The sequence below is a fragment of the Mustela erminea genome, chromosome 2 (genome assembly GCF_009829155.1).
Source record: "Mustela erminea isolate mMusErm1 chromosome 2, mMusErm1.Pri, whole genome shotgun sequence".
Classification (NCBI taxonomy): Eukaryota; Metazoa; Chordata; class Mammalia; order Carnivora; family Mustelidae; genus Mustela; species Mustela erminea.
This window is the reverse complement of record NC_045615.1, coordinates 75,338,079-75,350,464: the sequence shown is the minus strand read 5'-3', so window position 1 is coordinate 75,350,464 and position 12,386 is coordinate 75,338,079. Positions and strand designations below refer to the sequence as shown.

The following is a 12,386-nucleotide window of genomic DNA, read 5'->3' as shown; positions in this document are numbered from 1 at the left end:
GCCATGAGACTCCTTTGTTCTTTTATATTTATTGGGGTTTGTTTTGGTTATAAAACAGAATATTATATAGACTTTTAAAACAACACAGAAGTATTAAATCAGGAAAATTAGAAATATCCATAATGCTACAGAAGTATAGAACTGCTGCCAATAAAGCTATGGAAATATACTCCGGCTGAGCCACCACACTGTAAAGTAAAATTTCATTTTAACATCTTTTCACTAATAAGAAATATAGCAGCTCAAGGAAACACTGAAGACTTTTTACAGATATACTACAACAGTTCATCTAACTAGTAAAAGTATTTAAGATTTCTAGATAAGAAGGTAAAGATGCACAGCAAGTTGACACCATTAAAAATCTAATTCATTACAGAAGTATGTTCACTATTATGTTAAAAGATTAAAGAAGATATATTGAAGAATAAGTGTCCTTCGACATACAAAACCACTGTTACTCTACAAATGGAGGTATAGAGAAGAGTGTACTAGAAAATTTATAAAACAAAGAAAATGAGATTAAAGTATTAAGAAAATATTATACCTCTACCAATAAAAACAGCAAATTTTAAATAATTTTCAATGTTCTGCACTTTTTTGCTCTATTTCTTTTTGTCCAGAAAAGAACTATGTTTATTTCTTATGGCTTTTACCTACTCACTAGTTCCCACTGGTAGCTAACTAGAGAAAGACATGAGTTCATTCATGTGTATCCAGAATATAGACTATGATCAGTAAAGACAATGGATTATAGCAATCTGCTTTAGGATACCATCTCCAGAAAAGAATTATACCTAAGCAGGCATAACATAACATTTCTTTGCCTTGACAAAACCCAAAAGTGAACTCCTGTTTTATCTATACCTTCCTTCCCCATCTCCGTTGATGGTAACATCATCTTTCCAGTGGCTCAGAACAAATACTTGGAATGATCTTTAACTCTTCTTTCTCACATATCTGTTAGAATGTGACCAATTCTCACCACCTCCACTTCTATTCTTGTATTAACCATCTTCAAAACGTGCCTGGATTGCTAGAATAGCCGCCTAATTGTCTCCTAGCTTCTGCCCCTACCTTTCAAAATCTATCCTCAAGAACAGACAAAAAGATCCTTCTAAAATAAAATCACAATGTCACCCCTCTTCTTATAACCTTTCAATGGGTCTTTATTACATTCAGAGGAAACCCCAAAATGTCTTTATAATAGCCTGTGAGGCCCTGCACTATCTGCTAAAGTAAAAACCATTTTCTTCTATACTCTCACAGCGCTTGAGACCAGATGTGATTTTCCACAAGCCATTCTTCAATTCTCAGTGGACGCCAACACGCCCTACAATTTAACTCAGTTTTGACACTATCTACCTGAAGTTAGTGTCAGATCCCAAGTCAAGGGCTCAGTCCCACAAGGCCATCCCTCCCACTTCAGACACTGATCACGTGTCCCAAGTTGTCACTCATACTTCTGGTCAATCGCCTATAATTTGGGGGATCTCCACAATCTTTTTCAAGGATGATTGATTAATTTCCTAGTACAGCTCGCAGAACTCAGGTTACTGAGTAGACTGGCAGAAACAGCCAGATGGAAGAGATGTGTAGGCAAAGTACGTGGGAAGGGGCATGGAGTGTCCATGCCATCTCCCGACACCACCCTCTCAGCATCTCCTCATGTTCACTAATCCAAAAGCTCTTTAAACCCCTTCAGTTAAGATTTTTTTTAAAGATTATATTTATTTATTTGACAGAGAGGGAGAGAGAGAGCTCCTACAAGCAGGGGGAGCTGCAGGCAGGGAGAGAAGAAGAGGAAGAAGCTGGCTCCCTGCTGAGCAGTCAGTCAGATGCAGCACTTAATCCCAGGACCCTGGGATCATGACTTGGGCAGAAGGCAGACGCTTAACTGACTAAGCCACCCAGGTGTCCCCAGTTAGGACTTTTCATGGAGCCTTCATTAGGTAGGCACAACTGATTAAATCATTAGCCATTAGTGATTAGCTCAACCTCCACCACACTCCCCTCCCTGGAGGTAGAGGAAGGTGCACAAACTGAGAGTTCAATTCTTCCAATCACAGAGTTGGTTCCCCTGGCAACCAGTCCCCAACCTAAGGCTATCCAGGAGCCCCCAACCAGCAGTCATCTCATTAGCATGCAAAAAAAAAGAAAAAGAAAAAAAAGAAAGAAAGAAAGAAAAAAAAAAAAAAAAGAAACAGAAAAAGAAAAAGAAACAGAAAAAATCACTTCCAGAGATGCTCCAAGGGTTTTAGGAGCTGTATGTCAGGAAATGGAGCCAGAGACCAAATACAAATTTCTTACTATGTTACACCTGCCCATCCCCTCACCTTCATCTCTAACTACTTTCCCTTCACTTTCTCTATTGCCGCTGTTTCAGCCTCCTTCTTATTTCTGAATATACCATGAAGCCCTTACTCTGGCTATTCTTCTGCCTGCAATACACTTCCTCTTGATGCACACATGGCTTCTCCCTGGCTCCCTTCATGATTGCCTTTTTCTAAAATCACCTTCTAAATGAGGCCTTTACGGACTTAAAATTGCAACCCATCATAACCTCCTCTCCATACTCCAAATCCCCCTTACCATGGCATTTCTCCTTGGCATTCACCACCATCTTATATGCTGTTATAACTGACGTATTAGGATTATTATTGTTTCTCCTCCCAATCATCTTAGAATATAAAGTGAATCCCACGCATGTAAATCAGTACCCAATACATGGTAAGTACTCATTAAATACTAACTGAAGGAAGCTCAGGAAATAAAGTGAAACTTTAATGAACAAATGAGTATTCCTAACTAAGATGACCTAGGCCATCAGAGTTCAGGACAATTTCCCACCATCTGGCCACTAGGTCAAGGAGGTAGGATTATTTCAGGCCTATACAGCATATATTATAGAAGGAAAATCTTTTAGGGTTCCAAGAGCCTGCTTGTCTAAAAACAGGGAAGACTACCATGAGAGGAGCAAGAGTTTTTTACGCAGCCTCAGAAGTTTCGAAGATGCCAAGGCATAAAACACCTGGTGGACAAAGAATGCCCTGGTAGGTTCTTGACAAGGATGGAATCCATGGTCTGATACTGACCTCGTGTGCCTCACAATCATTTCCTCCACCTCTGATAAAGTTCCCAGTAGCACAGAACATCACTCAACTATTCAACCATTAAAATCATATCAGTTACATAATCTATAATCACAATTATATAAAAAGATCATAGTCTGGGTGCCTGGGTGGTTCAGTCGGTTAAGTGTCTGCATTTGGTTAAGCACCTGCCTCCAGCTCAAGTTGTAATCCCAGGGTCCTGCATCAGGCTCCCTGCTCCTGCTTCTCCCTCTGCCTCTCTTTCTCTCTCTCTCTCTCTGTCTCTCATGAATAAACAAAATCTTTTAAAAGAAGTCATAGTATCATAAACATATGTCCAAAATATAGCAGGCATTCAGTAAATGTAAGCTAATTATAATGACAAAAAACAGTCTTCAAAGTAAAATTATTTTTAATAATATAAACATTCGAAAGAAAGTAAAAGCTGTATCATACTATTTTATATCTCACTTTGCTATCTTTCTCCATTTCCTTAAACTGATTTATCGATCTTGACTATAGCCTTAGTTATATCAGATATATTGTACAATAAAGTAACAATTTCTGAATCGTAATATCTGTTAATAAGTCATTCTTAGTAGAAAATAAGCGATTTCATTTACAAAGATATCCTACTTCTAAGAAAATTTAACATGAAAAGTTCTAATTTACAAGAAAATGTTGGGAAATGGTTTACAAGTGGTTTCATCACAGTATTATTTTAAGCATTCATCTACAAGCTTTTAGACTAGAGAAACTGAGGTAAAATGTTAGAAGGCAATACATCAGAAATCAATGGAAAGCAACTCTGCAATAACAATGTAAGCAACAGAGATTTAATTTAGAAAAATCCAACCTACATACCATTCTTCAGAAAAGTAACTACAAACTTCCTTAACCACTATTTTGATTCATAAATAACATGATCTACCCAGCCATAAAAAATAACTAGAGCACCCAAAACACACCTGGACATTGCTATCATCCTGTCTCTGGGTCCCCTAGAAAGCTCCTCTGCCTACCATCTTTTGCGCTGTGCATACAGTACTCTTCTTTACACGTAGGATGGCAGTACACATACCATCATCTCCAGATTCCCTTATTCTGTGTCCCTCTACAGCAACACAGTATAGCTCTTTGTATGATATGGATCAAAATATAGTGGTAACACAAAATGAAGTGATAATCTGTTGTCTTTTGGTGGATTAGAAAATACTTCACAGGTATGGTACGGGTGACTGGGAAGTGGAAAGAGGAGAAGCAGCATCTTGCAAAGGCAAGGATATAAGGGAAAAAAAAAAAAAACTATTTTATCTTTGGAAACTCAGTTCAGTTGGGGGAGGATTGGGAACAGCCAGAGATAAGGCTCTGAAAAGGAAGAACTCAAATTTTTAATGACTTTAATGTTGTCTTATTAATTTTACAATCTCTGTGTCTAGCATAACAATAGATAAATGTTCATTGAGAAAAGTTGCTTAATCAAAAAATCACAAAAAGTTAAGTAAAAAAGTTTCCAAATTCCAAAGGAACAGTATTTCTTCAAACTGCTTTTTGTAGGTCAATATTTACCAAATAGAAGTAAATAGAAGTTACATTTACAAAATGTACTAAAAAATACCAAACTGATTAAAAAAATGCCACAACTCAGATGACTGAAATAACAGCTAAGATATTGAAATATGGTTTTGTTGCATAATATTGTATTTTTTGATGAATTACAAATATGAATATATGCAGCAACTTTTCTGAAGTGACTTATTTAAAACAAAAATTCTTCAACCTGGGCGCCTGGGTGGCTCAGTGGGTTAAGCCACTGCCTTCGGCTCAGGTCATGATCTCAGGGTCCTGGGATCGAGTCCCACATCAGGCTCTCTGCTCTGCAGGGAGCCTGCTTCCTCCTCTCTCTCTCTCTGCTTGCCTCTCTGCCCACTTGTGATCTCTCTCTGCCAAATAAATAAAATCTTAAAAAAAAAAAAAAAGAACTACTGATAGAGGATATGGGTTAACTTGGAAAAGCAAAGACTAGATATTTCTTACCTAAATAGTCTATAGATAGATACATAGATATAAAAATATAATATTCCCATTATCTTAAAAGTAACTCATCAAGATTAGGATATTATATAAAGTTATTTAAAGTTTAAATAACCTTTGAAGATTTTATCTGTGGTGGAACAGGTTGCATCCATTTCTTTTTCCTACTATGTGCATCTTTTGTAATGCAAAAGCTTCTAAAATCATTACATCTATACAAAATTAATAATAATATACATTTGTACTATCACCAATCTCTAGCTAGTTCTCCAAAGATGACATAAATTAGTACACTTCTTCCCTTAATCCAAGAGCTTAAGAGAACCAGTAGGCTTTGACTAGGGGGGCCCTAGTATCCTAGCACACTCTGTATTCAAAATACTTTCAGATGCACTACATAAACAACCTTGCTGTAGGTTGTCTTTGGGGTCTATAATTAAGAAACACCTTATAGTTAAAGCTGTCAAATAACAAGATCTGCTAAGTATTGTAATAAGTAAAGGTCTTTGTAGGGTAGCTTAATATACCACTTCATAGATTTCAAACATACTTTTGGAAAATTGTAGGGTAAAGCAACATCCTCCCTAGCATGGTAAGTGAGTGAATTCCAAACAGTTTCAACAGGAAAAACAACACTGATTTTGACTTTTTGATGTGTACCTCACCTTAAAATAAATAAAAATGTTCATTTTTAACTCTCCTTTTCACTAAAACAAGGTTCTAAACCATAATTTCAAAATTGTATTTCTTGACACTATAGTTTAAAAGAAACATTTGACACTAAATAATATAAAAGATCTAGAATCACGGTACATACTAAACTTATAAGTTTTTGAAAAGAGATTTCCTTTTTTTTTTTTTTTAAGATTTGACTTATTTATTTGACAGACAGAAACCACAAGGAGGCAGAGAGGCAGAGAGAGAGGGGGAAGCAGGCTCCCCGCTGAGCAGAGAGCCGGATGCAGGAGGGCTCCATCCCAGGACCCTGAGACCATGACCTGAGCCGAAGACATAGGCTCAACCAACCAACCCACTGAGCCACCCAGGCGCCCCAAGATTTCCTTTTTCAAGGAGAAGAACACACTAGGCAGAAAAGGGTACCCCCTCACAGTAAAATAGCAATCTTTTAAAAAACTAATGTCAAGTTCCCATGAACACTATGCATTTATAAAAAAGTTTTTAAATTAATAGACAAAGGTCTGTTCTTGATCACTTATTTTTACACTGTAGGAAAAAAAGTACACATAACTACCAATGACTTTAATTTATGAACTAATTTAAATAAATCACTTTCATGGGTTATCACCACTAATCATGAACCTAGACATACTGTCCAAAAAGCTTATTTTAAGAGCCTCTAAAATGTAAAACAAAAACAAAAACTGTGTTTTTGTTTGACTATAATTAACTCTTACCAACAGTGATTCTATTTGGAATTCTTATGACAATGACAGATATAAATGACTTTTGCAAAATAAAGGGTTTTTTTAAAAAATTTCTCTTTTCACAAGATGAAAGTGCTTTGCCTAGGCCCATCATCAGGAAACTGAAAATAGGAAATTAAACTTAAAAGTATCAATTTAGCCAAAAGTATATTCAATCAGCATTTTGTGTTAGCACTTGCTACTTCTTTTAGACACTGAGAATTAGCAAGGGTTTTCTTTAAAGAACAGAATTAAAAGCGAATCAGACCCTAATCTAAACATCCCTCATAAATAGCCTTGAAAATCCCTTGCAAAAATACATATATTTTCCAGATAAGGAAACATTCTGGCATACTCTGCTGTCTAACAAATAAAGCCTTGCTGTACATTTTGCAAGCATTAATCAGACTTTGCACTGACAGAGAAAACCCTGTGGCAGGATAACAAAACCTCAGAACACGCTCAGATTGCAGGCTTTAGAAAGCCTCCTTAGTACACCTGTACAAGTACTTCCTGTTCTCCAACGATGTTTGAAAGTAGTTTGATAAACGCACCATAAGTCGCCGTTTAAAAGCTAAACATTAACTTTATAAATTACTACTACCACCCAGAAGCCACCAGCCCAAATATTCTACGAATCCAGTCATCTCTCTTCTCCAAGGAGCGCAACATAACCATCCGGACCCCTTTGAAAAGCTGCTGCTGGGACGAGGCAGTGGCTGCTCGGCAGGTGAGGGGCAGGGGCCAAGTAAGCGTGATATTCATAATCCCAACGCACTAAGCGACCCAGCTGGACTCCCAGGTTCTGCCTCGTGTCCGGCCTCAAACACGACAGCAGTGAACAACCACGACCCAGGAAATCCAGCACCTCCTCCCGCCTCCCGCGCGCCTTCAGCCTGGCCAGACGCATCTCCTCCGGGCCGGGACCCGGCGGGAAGGAGGCGGGAAGGCTGCGTGACCTCGGGTGCCTGAATCCCGGCACAGAGTCCGCGGAGCGGGGGCGGAGGATGTCGCAGGGCTGCTACGGGAGAAACAAGATCTGGCATTGGAAAGGGTCTCCCACTCGGGCCCCGGGCGGGGGTCGCAGGTCGCTGGATCTCTATCCAGGGACTAGTTTCGGAGACTTACCTTGAGCTCTGCCTATCTAACGAGAGGGAGAGTGTGGTCCAGATAAAGAAATACGGGCCTTCCACTTCCACCGGACTACCTCCCGCTGGCCCGGCTCTGCCTCGCGCCAACACCCGTCTGACACTAACAGCTGCCACCGCAGCCGAGGTTCACCGGGAACTGCAGCAGAGACGTCTGGTCTCGCCGCCCAGAGCTCGACCCTGAGCACGGAGCATGCGCACACGCCCCAACACCCAAGGGCCAGTCAGGGCAGTGACACCTGCGATCAACAGGTCCCAGGAGACCCGCCCCGCCTCCTCGGGAAAGGCCCCGCCTTCACGCTCGCCGAGCTAGCCCCGCCCCACACGCGATTTCCCGGCTTTCCGGACCTGGAGAGCTGTATTCCCGCGGGGGTTCGACTGGGCGCGCGAACCGGTTCACTTACTCCAAGGCGCGAGATCCCGCGAGAGCAGGAGCTTGAAGTTCCCCTAAGGCAAGAGCGGTGTGTTAAGACTTAGCTTTTGGGGAAGGTGCTTGTGGGTCGCTTGTGTGGTGTAGAGGGAAGGAGGGGATAGGTCTCCTAAGTGGAGGTGATTATTCCGGTGCTCTTGGTCAGTATATTCGGTATTTTCTCAGGAACGCGGACCCACGAAGGACTGGGTTAAGTATTGTTACCGGAGGAAAAAAAACCTGTACGGCTTGGCTTCCAAATCGCATGTGGGTGTGCAGTTTCTTTTAGCTTTCTGTGGATCATTATCGTTTGCTTACAGTTAAATGGCTTCCATTGGCATGAATGTATATTGCCCGACTGGTTGTGTCGTGACTATAAATAAAGCGAAAGCCTGGATAAACGTGTTGACTCGGTTCGTAGTTAATTGTGGTAAGAAGAATTTGGCCGTCTCCTTACTCTGCTTCAGAACAAGCTTTAAGCTACAAGCTGCTGCCTCGAAATCGGGCTAAATTTTGGTAAAATGTTTTTTTTAAAAAAATAGAAGTTTAAAAAAACCCACTGCCATCTTTAGTATCAAAGATCCTTCTCAATAAATAATAAAATTTTGAAACTCATTTCAAAGCTGAGGCAGGTAGACCATACAGGTTATGGAAGTTCATGTAAGTAAACTCATAGGCAACTAAAAGTTTATCTGAAGAATTAGAATGAAGAAACATTTTACATTGATATAGGTACATTTTGCTTGAGACTGAATAAGTGAATTTATTGAGCGCTCACTATATTCCCTTCACTGAATTAAGCACTAAAGAAGTACAGTGAAAGTTAAGACATAGTTCCTTCCTTCAAGAAATTCAAAAGTTCTGGAGGAAGATGGGGGGGGGGAAATGCATTAAAAAACAACAACACTGGGGACCCCTCGGTGGCTCAGAGAGTTAAGCCTCTGCCTTCAGCTCAGGTGATCTCAGGGTCCTGGGATCGAACCCCGCATTGGGTTCTCTGCTCGGCAGGGAGACTGCTTCCCCCTCTCTCTGCCTGCCTCTCTGCCTACTTGTGATCTCTGTCAAATAAATAAATAAATTTTTTTTAAAAAACACAATAACACTATTAACTCTCCTTTCGGTTTCCCTAGTACCACTATTTCTTGGTTCTGCAACTACATCTCTGAAACACTTTAAATATATTTTTAAGGCCCTCTGTGTTCCTAAATTCTCCATTTTCTTTTGTTGTCTGACATTACTCCCCTTGTATCCTTGAACAATCTCTTTTCCATCAGGGACTTAGCTACCAGATGTCCCAGTGCACCAAGGACTCCCAGATGTATATCTTCAGGTTAGACTTTTAAGCAACAACATCTTCATTTGAGTAGCCCACAGATATCTTAAATAGGTACTAAATTGATCCCGCTATCTTCAACATTCCCTAGTCCCAATCCATAACGCTCCCCACCTATCTGGAAACTAACCCATTTTCATTCCCAATTTCAGATAATGGTACCCAGTTACCCAAGACAGAAATCCAGGAGCACCCCTATATTACACTTCCTTCACTTCCTCTATCCTAATTCTATTGACTCATCTCCTTAAGTATCCCTCAGGTCCACTCCTCTTCAATGTTCACTCTCACTGTCAGCCCATCAAGTAATTAGCACCTCTCCTGACTCATATCTCTTGGACAGTTGCAATACCTTTTGTTCTTTCCCACTCCACTCCAACCTACATTCTATTAATTTTTCTAACATGAAAATATGATCACGATATTCCTCTGCAAAAATTTTTTCAGGGGCTTCCCATCACCAATAAGGCCTTTCATGATCTTGCTTCAGACTGTTATCTTTTGCCCTTTTACTCCACACTAGCCATACTGAACTTGCTTTTCTGTGATCCTACCATGTTCTTTCAGGATCCTTTGGGTCTCAGTTGAATTGAAAACTTACCTCCTTTATGGAACCTTTCATAATTTTCCAAGACAGCTTTGCCCTTTCTTCACCTTTTTGGGGTGTATTTCTATTATAAAAATTATATTGTACAGTAATTATTTATTTGCAAATATAACTGACAAGGCAACCCCTCTCTCCACTCTTGAAAAATAATCTGAACTGTGGATAATAAAGACTCATCACATCTCCTCTCCTCATTTAGAGATTACAGAAGAGTGCCCTTTAGTTCACCCTGCTCGAGAATTTGACTAAACCCTGACTGAACACGTTTTAATCCTCTAAGTTCAAACTTTCTACCAGTTCTTGGCATATCTAAGTACTGAGTTTTAAATTAGAGGCTTGTAATAGGTCACAAGTTAAGCATCAAAAAGTCAGTCTGAAGCCAACAGATGGGAAAAAGGGAAATTGACATTGTACTATGTATCCCACCCAGAAAACTTTGTAGGTAGGAATGTCTTCCTGCTTTTAATAATAACACACCCACAGGTTTTAATAATAACTTAGCCATAGGGTGGGCATAACTCTAAGTGGAGTATTTCACCCTTTACTGGCCCAGTGATTGGTGTATGGGTGACTCAAGCTAATCAGCATCCTTTCAGAGCAGTTTCATATTGGATCTTCTCTCTGATTGTAAAGCTGTAGATGGGACCTCAGAGCTGCTTGTGGCAATGCATGTTGCCATTTAGAGTAGTAGGTCTGAAAGAATAATGCAGATATGGGAGGAAGTGAGGTAGAGAAGAGAATCCCTGAAAGTCCTCTAGCTATTCTAAGATAGGAAATTCAGGAGCTGAGTGTTTACCACACTTCTCAAAGCTCTGCAGCATGCCATTTTGTTAAACACCAGAAGGTCAAATTCAATATCCTTAGCATCGTAACCAGCTCTTCCTTAATCAAAACTTTACTAGCCATACATCCCAATCTTTCTAAACCTTTACTATACTATAATCAACATCTATTAGTTAACCACAGCTAGTGGTTAGCCTTAATTTTTGCTGAGTTATTGTCAGCTTAGGGAATTTCATTACCCTTGTATGTTATTTCACTTTGAAATATTCTAATTTTCTTGTCTGTAAAACTGTGATGAGAAAACTTACATATGATATCTTTTGATACTGCCCCAAATAAAGCAATAAAGTCCTATAATGTATTATTACAGCCATTAGTGCTATTGTTACAATTACCAATACTGTTGTCATCAACAACAATGTGATGATAAGAACCTATATATTGTTTTTCTTGCAGTACTATGTATTTTATTACAATCTCAAAGATGTGGAAGGCTTTAGATTACATCTGGTCCAGCCTCCCACTCACTGAAGGATCATCCCTACCAGTGGTTGTCCAAGTTCTGTTCAAATATAGTGACATGGTAGAAAACTTGATGTTCGTGGTACAGCCTATTCCTTTTTAAAACTAACTTAAGAAATTTTCATCACAATGAATTGAAATCTATCAGTAATTTCCACATACTGGTCTTATTTCTTTCTTTGTAACAACAGAAATCTATATTCACTTTTCTATAAGACACTACTTCACTGGGAAAATATTTTTGTTTTTTCAAGCCAAAAATACTCAGTTCTCTCCCAACAATTTTTTGAGGCCTAGTAAATATTAAGCTAATCAATCCATTCATTCATAATAATTCACATCATCCTAAAAAAGTATTTAGAGTGAATTCTGAATATTAATAATAAAGTGAATTCAAATAGCATAAAGTAGTGACAAAATAAAAGTAAAAAGACAAATCAGAGCGATGAGAAATTAAAATACAAGTAGAATTTAAAGAATGAGAGCAAAAGAACAAAAATATGCACGAACCTGTAGCTTAAACTTGTTTGGCTCTGATCTGAAATCAAAAGTGGATATGATATTTAAGTTATTGGTAACAGGAAAACATTTTTCTGTCATCACCTAAAATTGTTTTTCCCCATGTGGGCCTTCATCTAAGGAGGCTCTTATCTATGTTCACTGACAATGGACTTATCAACATGTCTCTGGAAAATGCAGTAACAGGCTTCATATACCATCTGTGAACTGAGCTCAGGATGCACTTTTGCTGTCAACTTCTGAAAAAATATGACACCCAAAAATAAAAACAGATTTTTTTTTCAATTAGCCCAATTATGGTTTGTATGTAAATATTCTTTCCCTTCAATTTTTTTATAAAACAAGTTTTATAACATGTTTTACATATAAGGTTTTTTTAAAATCTTAGAGATGGAAAGGATCTTAGAGATTAGTTTGTTAAAGTCTCTCAGTGTATAGGTGAGAAAACTTAAGTTCAGGGAAGTAAAGTTACCCAAGTTTGTGCTGGATGCTAAGTAGAGCCAGAATTGAAACCCAAT

At 38.9% G+C, this 12,386-nt stretch overlaps 1 protein-coding gene across 2 annotated transcripts in view; it reads right to left on the bottom strand.

Annotated features, from left to right (window-relative positions):
• Positions 1-7,993, bottom strand: part of USP53 (ubiquitin specific peptidase 53) — a 65,199-nt gene extending 57,206 nt beyond the window's left edge. The window contains exon 1 of one of the 2 annotated variants that reach the window (XM_032333295.1): positions 7,676-7,993. The gene's annotated coding sequence lies outside the window, so the exon portion shown is untranslated. The remainder of the gene's footprint in view (positions 1-7,675) is intronic. The other variant, XM_032333294.1, reaches the window with a different exon arrangement.
• Between the last annotated feature and the right edge of the window lie 4,393 nt (positions 7,994-12,386).